Consider the following 19,725-nt stretch of genomic DNA (forward strand, 5'->3'; position numbering starts at 1 on the left):
TCTGATCTTTTTCAGTACCACCACTATATTTAATGATTCAATTTAAAAGGAAAAGTTGCATTTCAAAATTACACATACATTAAATATTTTATTTTGACTTGAAACATAGATATGCATTCATTCACCAATCTTTTGATATTAATCTAAGGCCTTTTGAAAATTATTAAAGTATGTATCCTCAGATTAGAGTTCATATCTTTCTTGTGTAAACTATACTATTCATGATTTTTGGGGGGTTTCTCTATAATGAAATGAGAAATATTTATAAAGTCAACTGAATGCAGAATCCTTTTAGAGTTTTAACATTTTACTTCAAACATTAACAGTTTCCTTATTTTTGCCTAATTCACTGCTGTCACCTACCACTTTTTTCTTAATTTGCTTTGTTTTTATACTCATTATTTAATTAAGTTACATAATTCCATACCAGGTGTATAGTAGAGCCATAAACATGTCTGGGATGATTCCAGGTGAGCATACAAGTCAACTGGTGGAGCAGAAAACCATGGATGTATTATGGAGTATCGCCAACCTAATTGATACCATAGCTATTATTCATGACAGAGGGTGTAGGGAGATTGAGCATTCTGGGAAATTGTTTTTATGGATGTTGGTTACAAGAGCCTTTTTGAACTTAACATTCTTGTCTAAGGTTAATTGGAAAAATAGAAAAAGAGCATCTTTATTAGGAGAGAAAAAGTGAGGTTTTCAGGGTTAAATTCCCCCAGGTTTCACTGCTTTTTAATTTGCTACCTGAATCTATCTGTATCGTAAGTATGGAGTAACTTAGTAAATCACCAACCTATAGTGCAGTTTTTGCATCATAAACTGTTTTGAAGGTCTACTGATAGCTGTGAAATCTCTTATCCTCTCAAACACCTGAAACTATGCACTTGCAGAACTGCTAAAGGAAATAGAACTGGAGTTAAATTGCCTGAAATTAAAATGTGTTAACTTTGGGCAATTTATTTAATCTTTCTTTCATCTGTAAAACAGGTAGAATTATAGTGTCTACTTATAAGTTTCCTATTATGATAAAGACCAAAAAAGTATAAAAACTGTTATGCTTGGTTTTTGGCTCGTAATAAGAGTTACTAGAATACAAAAATCCCAAATCAAAAATAAAAGTTTTCAAAGAATTGTATCTTATGTTTTATCCCTTGTGTTTACAATGGTGCTGATAAAGTACTTACATACCTTTTCTGTAAATGGTGAGACTAATAGAATTGATAAAGATGATAAAGATGTTGCTATTTGTATGGAAAATTAATATATATATATATATATATATATATATCCTACAAAAAGTTGAATTAAATTTGAAATACGGAACTAAACTAAAGATGAAACTTGCACTGCTCTCTAAAGTAAATTTTTAATGAAGAGATTACTGTTGTTTGATTTGTATAAAAATTTACATTAAGGCATGGTCTTTGATATGGCAATGTGCCTTGTCATTTTTGACATAAAGTTCTTTTTTACTTTTTCATTCCAGGACAACAAATGACTCACAAAGTTACTCTGACTCAAAATAATTATATTCAGAACCAAATTTCCCCTTGTCAGAGGAGGTGAGACAAGAAATACCAGAATTCTGTCTACCTCTTCTAGTTGATTTCAATTGGGTCATTTTATTTAATCTCAGTCCATGGTGTTGTTTTTGGCAAGCACTCTCTTCAGATGATAATGTAATCTAGCTCCACTGTGGAAGGCTGGAGAATGACCATTCCCTAAAGATTTGTTTTATGATATAAAATCTACATACTCAGCATATGTGGAAATTGGTGGGCTGCCCACATGGAACAATGAAACATTTATAGAATTGGACATTTCTGCCCTAGGCTTTTTGGTGACAACATAGTACCTCTTCAGTCCAACTTGCAATTAGTATAAGGGCAAAGCCACGTGACGCCTTTCACAGAAAGATGCTTAGGTACCAGTTTGGCTATACAAAACTTGCCTCTACGGAAGCTCAAAAAATACTTAATTTGTCCCTATTCCAGTGTGCTAAAAAAGCAGCCTGTCTTCGTTTTCCCAATTCTGCTTTGCTGTGTAGTAGAACCACCAGTGGACCAGGATCACACACCTGGGCATTATTCCCGGCCCTTCCTTACTCTAGCTTTTAACAAATACTGAAACTCATTCTTTAGTTTCCCTTCTGTGAAATGATAGCTGGGCCAGATGATTTCTATGGTCTGTCTGACTCAACAAATACAAATATCCACCCTCTTTAAAATCTAACTCGTTAAAATCAACCAAATTATGTTGCTCTTTGAACACAGTGACTTGGAAAGTAACTGCCTGTGCAATTTTTAAAAAATAAAATGTATGTTTCCGCATCCTGAATGTACTGGGCTTGTTCTGCTTTGCTTTATTTTATTATCTTGGCCTTTGACTTAAGACCAAATGGAGCATAGGCTTACCATGGAATGCATCCTCTGTGTGAGAACTTGATTTTTGCCTTGGTAGGAGACTGATCATGAATGGGAGGGGTATCTTCCATTTACAATATGTATGATTTATAGGAGAACGTTTAAGAATTTGCTGTGTGTTCTCTGATAATATCACAGTGACACAGATCACGCAGGCCATCATCACTGGACCTTTCAGACTTGTCTATCCTTGAGAGCTTGTTTGGAGGTTCTAGCAGGGGAGCGCAGCTACTCGTATACTCTTAACCGAGAAGACGGTCCTCTCCTCTATGGGGGAAGGTCGTCCTCTTCGACCAAGCGCGCAGCTTCAGGAGGGACGCACATGGATCGGTGAGGGAGGAAGGAGACACCCGCTTAGCCAGCCAGATCAGCCGAATCAACCCTGGCGATCAATGCGGTGACATATGTCGCAGCCAGATCGCCCTCACATCCTAGACTTGTCTATCCTAATGACTCCCAATGTGAGGGTTATCAATGGCATGGATGTTTACCTTATCACTTGATTTCTACACTATGTATACAGTCTGTATATGTTTAAGAGATGAATGATGTTTATAACTAGAATATGGTAAAAGACAGCCTAAAATTTGTGGGGATCTTCTAATTGGTGTTCAATTTTACTTTCATTTTCCAGCTTGTAGTACCTTGATTCCCAAGAACCTCTAGTTTTAGGTAAATTATTACTTGGAATAAACTTTCTCTACTGAAAGCCAGTATTCATGGCCTGATAGCAGAACTATATTCTGTGCTTTAGGAGGAAGAGACATATCAGTGGGTTTATGGTGTAATAAGACTTGCTCCTTTCACAGATTGGGGCATTCCCAGTTCATTGGTCACAGGCTCAGTAATGGAAATTGACTTCCATTTTCCCTCCTGCTAGGACAGCATGAAAGATTCCTAGACCATTCCATAAGTTACGGGTCACAAGCACACCTAATGAAACCATGAAATCATGGATTAGCATTGTTCTTGGGAAATAAGCATAGGCATGGGGAGAGAAGACTTGCTTCTGAAAAGCAGGTGATCTTTTCAAAATGCATGTCAGACCACATCATTATTCTGTTTATATCCGTTTAATGATTTTTCATCTCAAACTACATAAAATGGACTTAACTACCCAAGGCCAATGATTATTCAACTTCGCTGAACTTGCTGAATTTTTTTTTTTCCTCCGTCCTTCTACTCCTTTGTCACTTAGCTTCAGGCACTCATTTCTTCTTGGGTTCTGGGACACACTAGTTTTTTTTCCTACCTTAGGGTCAAGTACTTATAGTTTCTTCTGACTAAAATACTTTCCCTCAAGATTTTAGCATGAAAAGCGTCTCCTGATCATTTAGATCTTAGCTGAAATAACCTTCAGTGAAGATTGGATAGTATAAAGTAGGTCTCCAGGTGTTATCACATCACCTTGATTCATTTTCCATGTAGCAGATAGTACTTCCTATTATTTCCTCGTTTTTTTGTTTTGTTTTCTGTCTCTCACATTAAAATGAAAGCATATAACAATAAATATGGTAAATGAAAAAAATAATGAATGCATTAAACGTAAACCTCTAAGTTGCTTTTGACATCAAAATATTTTTAGAAAATGTCTTATTTTCTAAGATTTCTTGTGATATCTTTGTGTGGTTTTAGTATAAGGAGAACATTTTCCACATAGAATGAGTTAGAAATGGATTGTAGTTAATGAGGATGAGAAGGGGATTTTATAAGCATGGAGACAAATTGGATGGGGCTGAAGTAATCTTAGCAAGGATTTATTATGATTGGTAGTTAGAAGTAGCCTGATTTGTGATATATTTGTGAATAGAGCTGTTGGTATTTTCTGATGGATTAGATGTAGATGTGAAGGAATGAGAGAAATCAGAGGTGACTTCGAAGTTTTTGGTCTAAGTAAATTCATGAATGATCTTAACATTTGTGGGGGAGTCCTCAGAAATTAGTAGAGAGATCAAGATTCCTAAGCATGTTTAAATTTGAGGTGATAAATAAAAACATAAGCCTGGGAATAATCAAGTTATTCAAGGATAAGGATATCTACTAGGCAAAGAGTAAAGAGAGAAAACAGAAGGAAGCTGAAGATATCCTAGGTCACTCCAAGATTTGGAGATTAGGGGTAGAAGGTAGAGACGGCAACATCCATGAAATAAAATCTTTAAAGTTGCATTATTTTGGATTTAGTTGTATTCTGGCCTGAACATGAAGCACATTTTCCTTAGCATCTGGGGACTATAAAAGAGGAAATGCTAACCATTTATCAACATAGATAGCTTTCCATTTTTTCCAAATATACTGAAGAGTGTATGGTTAGTGTAATGAGGTCACTGTGGCTACACTCATCCACCCCTATATTTTTAGCTTGTACCCAAGGCTCTTTGGTCCCCACTGAACATTTAATTTGTAATATTTGATATATTACCTGCTTAGTTTCTATATAGTGTAATAATATATCAGGCTGTTTTTCTTTTTCTCCTGAGATGATCACCAATATGCAAAGATGGTAACAAATGCCCTAAATACAGCACATTTATTTCTATGAAGGGCTTCCTAGGAGGCATCAATAAAGAACTAACTCCCACAGTCAAGATAAGAAGAGGATTGAGGGAGACATTGGGTGTTCTAGGTCTTTTGGGGAGTGTATGTAGCTTTCTTGCAGAAAGCTATTTCCTCTCCTGCCTGAATCCAAGATAGAGAATTGGAAAGAAATGAGCGTGTTAATGAGTCTACCTTGTTTCACAGCCAGGATACGTGAGTTTCCTGTGGAACAGTTGGGCACTCTAGCAGTTCTGCTTGACAGGGCATTGGTTGGCTTTCTGTTGGAGTGACATGTGAATTATTCAAAGCACACAGTCAATTCCTCTCTTCTGCTTCTGCCCAGTTCCTTTGTTAAGCCTCGGTTTCCACTACTTTTCACCATTTATATCCATACAAGTAAGTCTATCCTAAAGTTCTGTCTTTTCAGTACCTACATGTTTAGCCCTCTCCTTCTGCAACAACAGAGCTGTTTACACTTATGACATCATGAGGTCAGAATGTGTAGATAGGGAAGTGGGTGTTCTCCTCAGTAAAGGAGAAACAGATCTTTGGACCTTGGAGTCTAAGGCAGCTTAGTCAGGAGGTGAAGAAAATGAGAGTCTGGGCGAAAGCCTCGAGGATGACACAGTTTTTTGCTTGGTTGCAACTAACATCTCAAGTAAACTCAGACATCAGTGATGTCAGCTTTTTCTACAGTAATTTCCCAGTCTACTAGGAGCAATTTGATATTTATTCATAGCAAATAGCTACAAGCATATTATTAGAAAATATTTATTGACATAAAGAAAAAAGCTTTTTTTTTTTTTTTTTTTTTTACTGATTCTTTTTGGAGAGAATTAAAAGCATCCAAAATAAGAACTGCATTTTTTATAAAAGTGATTTCTAAATTCTTATATTTTATTTTGAGTTTACAAATTTTATTTTTTCAAGAAAAAAATTAAAAAATATAATTTTACTAGTATTTAACTAGAAAGTAAATATTAATACTTTTAGCGGACACACACACCTACCTCTATCAACAAGTTACCTTAACTTTCCCTAATTCATTGCAAATCAGTGTACCTGTCTCCACAACTCTGTGATCCTGTACCACCTGCACGGATGAGTCTAAATATCTCTAACTTTACAGAAAGTCCTAGCTTTCCTTATGATATAAAAATAAATGAACGGCTGGCAATTTGAAAAGCTGTTAAAATCAAGCTGTAGGATTTTGATATAGGAAAGTTTTCAGAGTTGGAATCTGGCTAAATTTTAGGTGGAGGAGGGTGCTGGGGCCAATAGAGAATTTGCCTGTAAACTTTATTTGCACAGCAAGTCTATTGTTCTTAACTTCCAGCAGATTTGTGTGTTTGGGGTGGGGGACATGGTGGTATGCTAAAAATCTCCTAAAGTCGTGTCTTGGGGCTACCAGGATTTAAATCAAACTAATATACTCACTACATAAGGATGTAACTTCCTGTCCCTCTGGAATCCATTTTGCCTGCATCTAGAAATATGTATGATTGCATCATTTTAATATAATATTTCAGATAGTCACACTTTGGGGGAGGCCCAAATCACAGAGGTAAGAACACTGCATTCCACATTAAGTATTTGACCTTCACAAAAAATGATTTCAAAAATAAATTATTTCCAGTTTAGATGATTATATTTTTCATTGCATGTGCTTACTTTTAGTTCTAAAATTATTGGTTTGGAGATGTCTGAGTAAAGGTTGGAACAATTTTTTATGAGCTCAAAATGAATCTTTTTTCATGCTTCCTTAACTCAGAAGCAGCAGATAGACTTTTTTTAGATCAAAAGAAAATTTCTTTTGTGTTAAGATAGAAAAGAAGTTTTGCCTCCTATAAACATTACATAGGCATCTTCAAAGCATGTGAAAATAACTTTTTAGGTAGAATGACTCTTTCACCTTTAATGTTAGTATTATATCTGTTATTTCATTAAAAAAAATAATTAAAGGATCCTTTTCTGTAAAGAATAGACAGTGTTTTATTTAAGTCCATGCATTTTATTATGCCAATTATTCAACTTGGCCTAAGTTCTAAATGCCATTTTATAAAATTACAAGTGTCAGTGTGTGTAAGTGAAAACTGGGAAGAAAATTTAACTTGGTGTCGGTGTACAATTATGGTCTTAATTGAAGCTTATGTGTTGATTAATTATAGAAATGGAATTGAGGAAGATGGGAGTGGTGCCAATGCTTTTCTAATTAAACCTTTTACCAGGTAGAATTGTTTACTACAATTTTTTTTCAGATTGTTGAGGTAAGTTTTAAATCACAAGTTCGATTTCCTCGTCACAAGCTTAAAGAAACATAGTAGGGAAATTTTTCATACCAATTAATTTTAAAATTTCTTTTCAAATCAGATGAAAATTTCTACAGAATATTAACTATCTTTTCCATTGCTTAAATAGTTTGTATCAAACTGAACTTTAATTCTCAGTACGCTTTCTTCTCTGAGTGTTCTTGGCTCCATGTACATTGGTTTTCCTTCACTTGTACTTAAAAAAAAAATATTTGAAATAGTTAAAAATGATCACATTATATTTGAGAACACATTGTGTTTTGCTATCCTCTGTGGCAACTTTGTCGTGCAAATACTGAAACATATATTTCCGGGGATTTCTTTTAGCAAATTAATTGATTGAACCTTTACTCTATCTCCTCCCAACCCCTTCCTACTATGTTTTCATCTTCTTTAAACGGTTTGATAATTCCATCTCTCTGGTTTAAGAGGGAGCTCATGCTGGGAAGACAGGCTGTGCCTTTTCCATGCCACTTTGCCACAGTCTAGGAAAACATTTGTTTACCATTCAAAAAGTCATGCATTTTATGCATTTATTTTATAATTATCACCTGCAATGTTTTCACATTAGAACATCTAAAAATTATCTGATCAAAATATTTTCATAAGTGAATATGTATATTAAGGATATTTTGAAACTTTAGTTAAAACTCATGTTATTTATTAAAAGCCAAGAGATATACAGTTTTCTGATAGTAACTAATTAAGCTTTTAGACTTCTGTTTCTTCCACAGGAATTAAGGATTACATCTGGCCCGACTTAGAGCATAATACAATCAAATATTTGAGGAATAGGTGCCTGGTTCTGCAGGGTACACAAAAACATTCAAGGAATTTGTCTGTGCTTTCAATGAGCTTATGTTGCAAAGACATAATATTGTGAAACAGCATGTCATAGAGATAAGATTCCAGGACTCACAGTTCTTGTACGGTGGTAAATGTTTAACAACTGGCTCTTGGTGATAGTGTTTCCTGATTACTATTAGTGTCAATATTCCTACCTTGGCTAATTTCAAGCTGCTGATGGTTAATAACTGGTTGCCAAAATTCATGAAAATTTAACAATCGGCTCCCTCGAGCAAGCAGGAACCAGCTCTAATACACAACTGATGAATTTTCTTGAGATGAACAGTGTACTCTGTATCGACCATATTATTTCTGAATTGCTTAGTGATTATCTTAGAAAACTTAACCTATCAGATGCTATAGTTTTTCATCATAAGTAACGAATAATACAATCACCTTAGAACACTTACCTGTGATTACTAATTCTCCTCCTGGCTTAGATGATATTTGTTGTTGGAAAGTGTTGAGTATTCTATACATAAAGATTGATGTCTTTTACCAATTCTAGAAATATCACAGTCATCTCTTCTTTGCCCTTTTCTCATTTACTTTCTCTTTTTCTGCAACTACAATCAATTCCCATGAGTCCTTTTCACTCTACCATCCATATTTTTTATCTCCTTTTTCTTATCTATTATACTCATAGTATTTATCATATATTTTATTTATTATTTTTTTTCCTTGTCTCCATAATGTAAACTGTATGAGGATGGGGATTTTCTCTGAATTTTCATCTAAACTGTGTCTAGCAGCAAGTAGATGTTCAATAAATATGTTTTTAATTAATAAATGAGATAATGAGTTGTATTAGGTTAGATATAAAATCAACACAGGTAAATCTGTCTCTATGATTTCTATAAAGATGCACTGATTTTTTTTTTTGCTCTGATATTTTCATTTTTTCAAAAATGCACATTTACTCTGAAAGAACACATACAAGCTCTGACAATTACGTTCATGAACTTGCCACCATGCACTTATATAGGCAGCACTGTAAAAACAGCTTGGTAAGATTTCATAACTTTGGTATATCAGTGTCTCACAGCTGTGTTCGCTTCAACATGTGGCGATGTCTTGCTGAGTGGCGTTCATTATTGTTGTTGCATGTTTTTGTGTGCCATTGCGAGAATGTCTGAGCTTGAATTAGAGCAACGAACAAACATTAAATTTCTTGTCAAACTTGTCAAGAATGGAAGTGAAATCAGGGACATGTTAGTCCAAGTTTATGGGGATAAGGCCATGAAGAAAATGGCAATGTACAAAAAGATTAAATATTTTCTGAGGGGAGAGAACGCATCACTGATAGAGGTCAGGACAGCAGTAACAAGAACTGACAAAAACAATGCAAAAATTTTTTGAACTGTGTATCAAAATCGTCAGCTGACTGTGGGAAGCATAGCAGACCAAGTAAACATTGATAGAGAAACAGGGAAATCTTAACTGAAAATCTTGGCATGAGAAAGGTGTGTGCAAAAATGGTCCCGAAGGAGCTCCCTGATGAACAAAAGCAAAGGAGAATCCAAGTTTGCCAAGACCTTTTGGAGAGGCAAGATGATGTTTTGGGCAATGTTATCACTGGTGATGAAACATGGGTGTGCCAATACGACCCTGAAACAAAGCGTCAAAGTGCTAAATGGAAGTCAGCCAACTCTCCATGACCAAAAAATTTCTGTTAGTCCAAATCAAGAGTCAAAATGATGTCGCTAAACATTTTTGATATCAAAGAGGTTATTCATTATGAATTTGTACCAACTGGACAAACAGTTAACCAAGTTTACTACGTGGAAGTGCTGAAAAGGCTGCATGAAAAGCTTAGACGACCTGAACTTTTTGCCAACAATTCATGGCCCTTGCATCACGACAATGCATCAGCTCACAGGGCACTGTCTGTGAGGGAGTTTTTAGCCAGTAAACAAATAACTGTATTGGAACACCCTCCCCACTCATCTGATATGGCCCCCAATGACTTATTTCTTTACCTGAAGATAAAGGAAATACTGAAATGAAGAAATTTTGATAGCATTCAGGACATCAAGTATAATATGATGGCAGCTCTGATGTCCATTCCAGAAAAAGAGTTCCAAAATTACTTTGAAGGGTGAACTAGGCACTGGCATCAGTGCGAAGCTTCTCAAGGGGAGTATTTTGAAAGTGACCATAGTGATATTCAGCAATGAGCTATGTAGCACTTTTTCTAGGATGAGTTAATGAACTTAATTGCCAGATCTCCTATTTCCCGAAGTTCACTGTCTCCTCAAAAGTATCCATATTTATTTGTCATGATTTAGTTAGTGCAAATATAAGATCTTTCTATTATGTCTGAATACTTTTAACTCTGTTGCTCTGTGTGTAGAAAACTGACTTAAATACCAGTTTCAGTGCTAGATTTTCTTAGGATTTGTACCCTAATCTTTCTTTTCTCAAGCTCATTCTTATTTGTTTTATTGTTTTATGTTTTTTTTTCTGAAACATTACTGAATTACTGCATGTGCGTACAGTGCATATTATTTATTTTTTTTTGTTTTTGATTTTAACATCTGAGAGTCAATTTATTTAAATAGTTGATTTTTAAGCATCTTCAACCTCGATTCCTGGCTCAGTACTAATGAAAATAATCTGCTTAACAATCTTAGAAGGACTGTACAAGTCAGTGAGTTGCTTGTGGATCTTCATCTGAAAACATTCCTGTCTTAGATCCTTCCCCACGGGGAGTTTTTCTTGTAGTGATGCTCAGAATCTTGGTAGGCATCCCAACTGGTCCTTTCACTTTGAGATTCTTTTCCTTTGCGCTTTTGATCAAGTCAGTACACACCTTCTCTAAGGATTTTACGTTGCAGCTGGTTAGAGTCATTGTAATTCGGTAAATCGCCACTACTGGTTCCACGGGTGTCTTTCCAATGTCTTTAAAAGCCAGAGCTGCGGCGTTTTTCCTGACCAACCAGTTCCTCAGAGGGAGGAAATAGCCAATAGCGGTGAGTCAGGTGCAGTAACGGGCGGAATGGAGCTCTGCTGAAGTTGCGACCATTCTCCTCAAAGAATTATAATTTCTTTATTAACCTAGGCTACAGACCCATTAGGCCTGCTGAGCGGCACTCTTCAAATGTTCAAAGCATGAATTTCTTTATGTTCTTTTTGTCATAGCTTTTTTCCCTCCAAGGTCCCATTTTGGAAAACACACTGCTGCTCCACTATGCTGCCTAATCTTCTAAAATTAATTAGTGCCTTTTTGTTAGCTCATATTTTCCGGTTACTATCAGTAGTTTTGGGTTGTAAATTTAGAGTTAATAGGTTTCCTTTCCTTGCTGATCATAGATCAGGCAGATTAAGGAAGTAGAAAAGAAAAGGAGGCATCAACTAATAGGTATATGCATAGTAGATGGTTTAATGTTTAGGAACACAGGTTCTGGAGCCAAACGGCCTAGGTTCAAATCCTAGCTGTATCACCTATAAGCTTTGTCACTTTGGAGAAGTCCCTTATACTCTCCATGCCTCAGTTTCCTTTTATGGATAATAAAAACAATAATAGTAATCACTCATAGGTTTGGTGTGAGGAATACTTAGAGGCGGGCTCAATAAATGTTAATTATTACTTTTGTTATTTTTATATTTATGATTTCTATAAATTATATTTATTATTAATTATTATTATTATCATTCTATGTGTATATTGCCTTGTAAGTGTTTAGGTCTTTTAAAGGCTCTCACCTACTCATTCTCAAACCCTCTAGAAACCAACAAAATCTATGCCGGTGTCTTTACCTTTCACCAGGCTCCTTACCTTCTACCTTCCATTTTAGACCTCATTCCTGAAATCCGGTTTCTTTGGTTCATACCTCTCTATTCCCTCCCTGGATTCTGCCTTCTTATTTATTCATCTCCTATTGGCTCATCCCTTGGTCTTCTTGGCTCTGACTTTTTTCTCTCCGTACTTCCTTTTTAATCTCCCTCTTTGGCTCCATAATGAAGCAACAGTGTGCTTCCAAATTGTGCAGTGCCTCATCCGTGGACCACTGCTTACACCGAGGCATTGGTTAGCCTATAAAAGGAAGACTGGAAATGTTTCCTCTTGCACCTGCATCTTTGGATAGATGTGACTCTATTGACATCATTAGTGAATGGGTCCTAGACTAAGTGCATTGACATATGTCCATGAAGATGATTATCGTGTCTTTTAGGATTGCCGCAGGCAATTGATTCATCCCATTTGTGATTTGTGCGTTCCTTCCTTATGTCTCTTCTCTGTCTATTCTACTCTGGCTCTCAAAAAGAAATGTAAATTAACTGCATACACACTAAGGGTGTGTGAAACAGTCACTATAGAAATTTGCATTTAAATTCTAGATTTCTAACCAGATGGCTCTCAAGATTTTTAGTTGTTTCCACAAAAAATCTTCATGGCCTACATTTTGCCCTATAATGGTTTATTTTATATGCCAGCGTGGCTAGGCGATGGTGCCTGATAATCAATTGACATTAAAGAGAGTACTTATCTCTTTACTTACTATTACTGAGTTTAAGGCCTTAAGATCAAAAATAAGGTTTCCCAGAAAAGAAGGAATTCTGCCTCAAGACTATAACACAGAAATTTTGCATAAGTTTCCAGCCTGCCAGCCTGCTCTACACATTTTGGACTCAAGACTGCAATTTCAATTCTTGCCCAAGTCTCCAGCCCACTGGCTTGCCTTACATAGTTTGGATTTGCCAGCCCCTACAATCCCTTGAGCCAATTCTTAAAACAAATTTCTCTCTCTCTCTCTCTCTCTCTCTCTCTCTCTCTCTCTCTCTCTCTCTCTCTCTCTCTCTCTTATTCCTCTTTCCCTCCCTCCTTCCATCTTAATATACCCTAATAATTCTATTTCTCTGGAGAACTGTGATGCAGACTTTGGTACCAGGAAGTGGGGGTACTGCTGTTACAAATACCTAAAAATGTGGAAGTGACTTTGGAATTGGGTAATGGGTAGAGGCTGAAAGAATTTTGAGGCACAGGATAGGAAAAGCGTAGATTACCTTGTGGTTGTAATTGAGGGAGTAAATCCTCCTTATGGGATCTTTAAGGATTATCAACATGGCTGCAGAAATTACACTTGGAGAAGCATGTGAAATTGAAGGATTTATTATACTCGTACATCCTAGAAAAGAGAGGCATGACTCACCATGCAGGGGGCCATATGGGAGGAGCACCAAGAGAGTGAACTCAACTAAGCAGGTGGAGAGCCCAGAGAGAGAGTGAGGACCCATGGGCAAATGCCTTTATTGGGGATCAGGGTGGAGTACACAGGCAAAAGACATGAGGGATTTTCACTGGTGTGTTTGAATGGCACTAGGTCACAGGGGAGGGCAAGAAGGCAAACTTGTGGTAGGGAACAGCCTGATCGTACTAGTGTACCTGGACACCAGGGCAGGGTGCTCTCACAGCCTGTTTGTGGGGATGTTGAAGCATCAGGAAAATATGAAATTAAAGATTTATAGTATCTCTTGATGAGACTGTTGGTAGAAATATGGATGTTTAAGGCAATTCTCGTGAGAGTTCAGAAAACTAAGTGAGACAAAGAGAATGCCATGTGTTAATGGAGGCCGAGACTGGGGTGATGTATCCATAAGCCAAGGAACACCAAGGGTTGCCAGCTGTCAGAAGAAGCTAGAAGAGAGGCAAGGAACAGATTTTCCCACAGAAGGAAACAACTCTGCTGACATCTGGATTTTGGACTTTTAGCCTCCAGAACTGAGACAGTAAATTTCTGTTGTTTTAAGTGACCCAATTTGAGGTAGTTTGTTATGCATCCCTGAAACACTAATATATATTCCTTCCCACTTCCAGAAGATAAAAGAACTCTGTAAAAACAACATCAGTGTTAAAACTATTTTAGTATGTTTCAAAAAACATGTTGCTATCAGGCAATATGAATCTCCTATTATTTACTTTAGAGCAAAATAATATCTTATACTCATGATTTTATATTCTAAAATGTAAAAAAGTTAACATCATTATACTTAATTTGAAAGCAAAATATGATTTATTTAAATAGCCCAAATAGAAAGACAGCACCTCCACAATGAAATATCACCATATAATAAAATTTGGAGGGCTGGGAGTATTACGTATATCTTTGTCTTGGAGACAGGGCTTAACAATAACTTCTTCTGGAACTTAAGTGCATATATATCTTAAAGTCTAGTTGTTAGAAAATTGTAGGAGAATGTTCTTGATGCCAGTATACATCTATAGGAGATCAGTAGAAAAATACCAAGTGATTTTATAACAATGAGGCTACTGTAACAGTAATTCAAAATTTCAAAAAATCAAAATGGTATCAATGGTAGGGCATAACGCAAGATAACACTGATGATTGAAAATTGTCTTCTCCCAAATTATAGAAATTCCAACTAAATGCATGTGTGGGTGTGCCCAATAAGATTTCTGTGTCTTTTCCAAGTGCCAGAACGTAGTAGGTCCTCTTAGAATACTGAACTGAAAATACCAATATAATTTTTCAATATATTTATACTTGTTTATGAATATTAATATTTCTTAACTTTTAATAATTTACTTAAAGGATTTCTGGTAGTAGCATTTAATCAGATGTAAAAATGAAAGTCATGAAGTTGAATATTATTCACCTCTATTGAACGGTCTGCCAGTTTCATGCCTATAAGAAAATCCCCTGTGGCATAACGCCTATTACTTCTGATATGGATACTCCAGATTCCATTTTTTGATTCAAAGACTGTGCCTTAACATAGTGGTGTCTGGTCTCCCTGTCTTTCATCCAATACTCCTATGAGGAGAGGGTCAGATATTTTTCAGGAACACTTGGAAAATTACTGACGAAGACTGTGGAAACTTTTTTTCTGAAATGGTTTTAGATGTTATTGTTGTTAGGTGTTACTTTGGTCATATAGATAGTTGGCATTCTGTAGTGTAGTTAAAAGAGCCTGGGAGTGTGAATCCGGTCTTTGCTACTTAATGTCTGTATGACTTTAGGCAAATGATAGGATGCGATAGTAGTGGTAAAATGAACAGTTTATCGGTTACCTGTTGTGTAGCAGTTGAGGCTTTGTGTGTCCTTTTTTTAGTGTTCTACTCCTTAGAATAATCTTCCAAGGAAGACATCCTTACTCTACATATGGGGAAACTGAGACCCAGGAAGTTTAAGCAAGTTGCCGTATCCATTGACTAGCCAAGGCAAGTAAATAGTGATGTTAGCATTCGCATCTAGGGGTGTCTCATTTTTGCTTATCTGTAAATTAGGAATAATAATTCCTAGTTTGTAGTGATGTTTAAATCATCTTACCTTTTATTAGCCCTCCCTCCCCCCCACACACACATACACACACACCATCACCACAGGGAGAACTGGATTGGTGAATTGGAAGAATTTAGTGTATGCTGGTACATTTCCTCAGGGCAAAAAAGAGTAAAGAAAAAAAATTAATATCCAGGATGTTTGGGGTTTTTTGAAGCTTCTCAACTTTGAGATAGGCAGGTGAAAGCCGAGTGATTCTCAATACAACACTGGGAGGCAGGGGGAAGAAGGGAGAAGAGTGGAAATGTTCTTGTTCCTAAAGTGCAAGGTCAAAGCATGGTAATGTATTATTTCCTCTACATGGATTCGACTTGATAGTCCTTGAGTAATTTGTTGGCTTTTGCAAATGTAAAACCTCATAGATGACTGTGGTAGGGAGTCTAAGCTGGAGCTGAAGGACTTTTATTTACCCTTCCTCAGTGTAAGGGACTAACCCTTTCTGAGCCTGTGAGTGGGGTCAGAAAAATACAATATGCAACCTTCTTAAGTAAGAGGCACCATTCAAATTGTCAGTGGAAGGGCTGGTATTTTCTCCTGCAAGTTAATGCAGTCCTCAGGTGAGAAGCTGAAAGGGGTGGAGCAAGAGTGTGGCGGCCAACCTCAGGGGTCAGGTCAAGAGTAAGATTCCACTGAGGAGCCCCTCCCTGTAGGAGCTCAAGTGTGGTTTCCATACCTTTATTCCTATATAGAAGAAGAGCTAAGTTAACTGGAATTTTTCTCTTTGTTAGCTTTCATTTTATACCCATCTGAGATTGCCTTGTCTTATTTTTAAAGATTTCCCAGTATATCTTAGATACAGTATAACCAATCATGTTGGTCTGGTAGTGATTCACAAAGTTCCAGGCAGAGTGTCTGCCCTGGGTCATTCTGTTCTAAGCTCTGTCAGACAATGGGGAGCCTAATAGCATCAGTGAACCCCTACTCAGAAAGCACCAGAGAGGACTTAGGCTCATGACCCAATGAGGCTGAACTTCTGAACTTCCCCATCAGTTAATGAAACCCTCATGCCCCTGTAAGAAGAAATGGAGAGGTCCCCACAACAACCGTGTTACTTAACAATTGTAGATGATATAATAAAGTGCCTGGTATAAACTCAGCACATCATAGACACTCGTGACGATGATGGTGATTATAGAGATGATAATTATAGCTATAAAATACTCCTCATTTCAATGAGTCCATTACTTCTATTGCTTGGCTCCATGTGGGAAACCCTGAAGGAGAACACATGTCAGTTTTCTTTGCTTAAAGAATAACCTGCACAGCTCCCATATGTATAAGAAGTTAATAAAAATAAATATAATATTAATTATGGTGAGGGTGATATGATTGATTCTAATAATGAGTGATTATCGTGGGCTCAGATGCAGAAGAATGCCCCTGTAACAAGAAGGATAAAGGGGAATTCCCACAAAGCCCATATCCCAAATAAAATAAATGTCACATTGATGACTTAACAGAAGTTTTATTTGTTTGGCTTCAACATAATTCACATGAACGCTTGAGAAGTAACTAGAAGAGTTTCAGCAAAGTTTCTGTTTCTGAGAAAGGAGTGGTGAAAGCATAAAAGTTTCCATGTTCTATTAAACAGAAATGTCCATAAAGCATAAACATGTCATCCGGGAAAAGCGGTAGCATTTTGTATGTTTCACATACAAATTTTATTTCACCACAGGCAAATCTTATGAGTAATTTAAAAAATATTTCCCCTTAATAAGTATTGTTTCAATGAGAATTCCTGTTTCCAAGGCTTGCTCATAAAATACAAGCCTTTGTGGGCTGTTCGCTATGAGTTTTATACATAATATTCCCAATTGTTTCAGAGCTTTGGCTAAATCCTTCCTTTTAGCTGAGGATAATGGGTAATCATTCCTTCCATGTTTTAAATGGAAACACTTGAAACAACATGTAGAAGACTTATTAATTAATAGGTACCATAACCAGCTCTGCGACTATGATCACATCACCTATCTCTAGGTGAAGCCTAGAGATCTGTCAGAGAGGAAGGTCCTTTAATGGGAACTTGTGTAATGAGAACACTGTAATGTTTTTCTTTTCTTTCTTTTGTGTGGAGAGTGGAGAGAAAAGCTTCTCAAACAAAAAACAGGAATGACAAAAGAACCCATGGGAGAGATTAGAAGTGGCTTTCCAAATTGCATTGCTTATTTTCTGTCTGGATGCTACCAAAATACACACTTATATAATAAGCCTGTTTTAATCTGCTAATGGAGGAGAGTAGGAAGGAATTATTGGGAAAATTAAATATGTGTCCCCTGCATTTTGTGGGTCAAAGAAAATGGTACCTGACTTTCATCTAGAGAAATCTAAAGGAAGGAAGTTGGCTGGAGCCACTTCTAACTATAAAGCAAGAAAAACATCCACCTTTGGAATAAGTTTCATTTGTGTTATTTAGCTGGGAAAGGGTATGAAATTTCTTATGGGCTAAGTGAATGCTGAAAAAGTAACCAGACTACATCCTTCTTAAAGGAACTTGACCAGAAGAATGTCTCCTGATGGGACCCCAGGAGAAAAGAGACAGTGTGAAAGGTAAGAGTTATGGGAGGGGTAAGCAATCAAATGATGAATGTATAGCCTGCATCAGGCAAAGGTATAGTGAGGGCCTCTTGCTGTAATGATGGGATGGGAATCTCTGACATTCTCACTTGCGTGTTTCATAAGCAAGAGCCAGCATTTGGGTATCTGCCTCACACAGGGTTGATAATCACATTGTAAAAGCACAAGGCAGATTTTCCCTCTTTTCTCTGATTCTACCTTCCCCTATCCCTCATCCAGGAGAAGCCAAAAGAAAAATTCATCGGGGAGGGTTTGGAATAAGGCAAGTGATAGAAAAGGACACCCCCCTTTTTCTAATATAAATGTCCAGACTTATGTCCAGTCTGTGAACGATAAGAGGAGAAATTTTAAATTGGTATGAGATGGTAGTACTGAATTAGATTGCACAGGACATTTTACTACCTGAAAGTGAGTTTTTTTTTTGTTGTCATTGTTGCTTTTAACCTAAAAGTAACCAGAGAGCCATGGCACCTCTTGCCATGATACAAAGGAACGGGACAAAGAAAATGACCAGGAAAATTATACTGTTTTCTGCTTCTATCCTACTGAATTTGGCCCATTTAGTAGATCAATTATATATTCCATAAATCATCTTTAAACAAATGCTCTCTTCCACCCCTGCTTACATGAAAAACATTTACTTTAATAAAATAAGTTTGACTATTAGAAGGAGAGACAGAGAGAGGCAGAAACAGGGAGAAAGAGAGAGAATGAATGAGAGAGACTGGACATTATTAACTAGCCCAACACTGTGTTGTCTGACTAAGGGACTAAAAATTGAGATTAAATAAGATAATTTTAACAGATTTATAAAAACGGCTAATAGTGCTGGTCATTTTCTACATGATTATATTGAGATCAGAAAAGTTAAATTATTTGTTTAATGACACACAACTAGATATAGGAGGAGAACCCGTCTTGATCTTAATATTCTTGACTCCTAGGCAAGTTTTTAATTAACCAGAGGAGAAAATGGTTTACCTGACATAGTATGAGAGAGATACAACTATTGTTATATATATTTTTTCTAATTACTAGTTATGGGCTTTGACTTCTTTTTAGCTCATTATACCTTCCTGTGAATCAAAGTTGAAGGCAAGATATGAGCTCTAAGTGACATTTTTATAACTTATTGGCCTAGTATAAACTGGTTTAGTTTCTCCTTACATGCTCCAAAATCAGGCCATGTATATCCCCAGTTTTCTTGGATATACTAAGTGGTGCAAAAATTAAGGAAAAAGAAGGAAGGATAAAGTGTTTTGGGATTAATTTGCACATGATATTTTCTCTTTTAATAAAATATAATTAATCGAGAACTTGAAAGCATTGAGTCTATTTCTTCTCCGGGTCTGATAGAAGCAAGTACTGATTTTTAACAATGGACTAATTTCAAGAACACAATACTACACCAAAATATTTAAAATTCCCAGTTTAGCTTATTATATGAGTAGGTAGATTTAATGCATATTTCTCAACTTGTAACAACTTGTATATTACTATAGGTGAATAAATAGATTTACCTTTTCCAGACCAAAAGGGTGAATTGCAAATAGATTTGAGACAATCTAAGAATGATGAATTTCTATTTTTATTTTATCTACAAGCCAAATATATTCACCCCTTTGGTAAAATGAATAACTAATCTATTTTAATTATGGAATTTGTAACCATAAACTAGCAGAAAACTACTTATGTCAGAATCAGTAAAATAAATTATTGACCTCC

The 19,725-nt window shown here is 36.3% G+C and overlaps 1 pseudogene; it reads right to left on the reverse strand.

Moving 5' to 3' along the window:
* Window positions 1–10,690: 10,690 nt before the first annotated feature.
* On the reverse strand, window positions 10,691–11,953 carry LOC117024629 (40S ribosomal protein S20-like; annotated as a pseudogene).
* Between the last annotated feature and the right edge of the window lie 7,772 nt (window positions 11,954–19,725).

Source organism: Rhinolophus ferrumequinum, chromosome 7 (genome assembly GCF_004115265.2).
Source record: "Rhinolophus ferrumequinum isolate MPI-CBG mRhiFer1 chromosome 7, mRhiFer1_v1.p, whole genome shotgun sequence".
Classification (NCBI taxonomy): Eukaryota; Metazoa; Chordata; class Mammalia; order Chiroptera; family Rhinolophidae; genus Rhinolophus; species Rhinolophus ferrumequinum.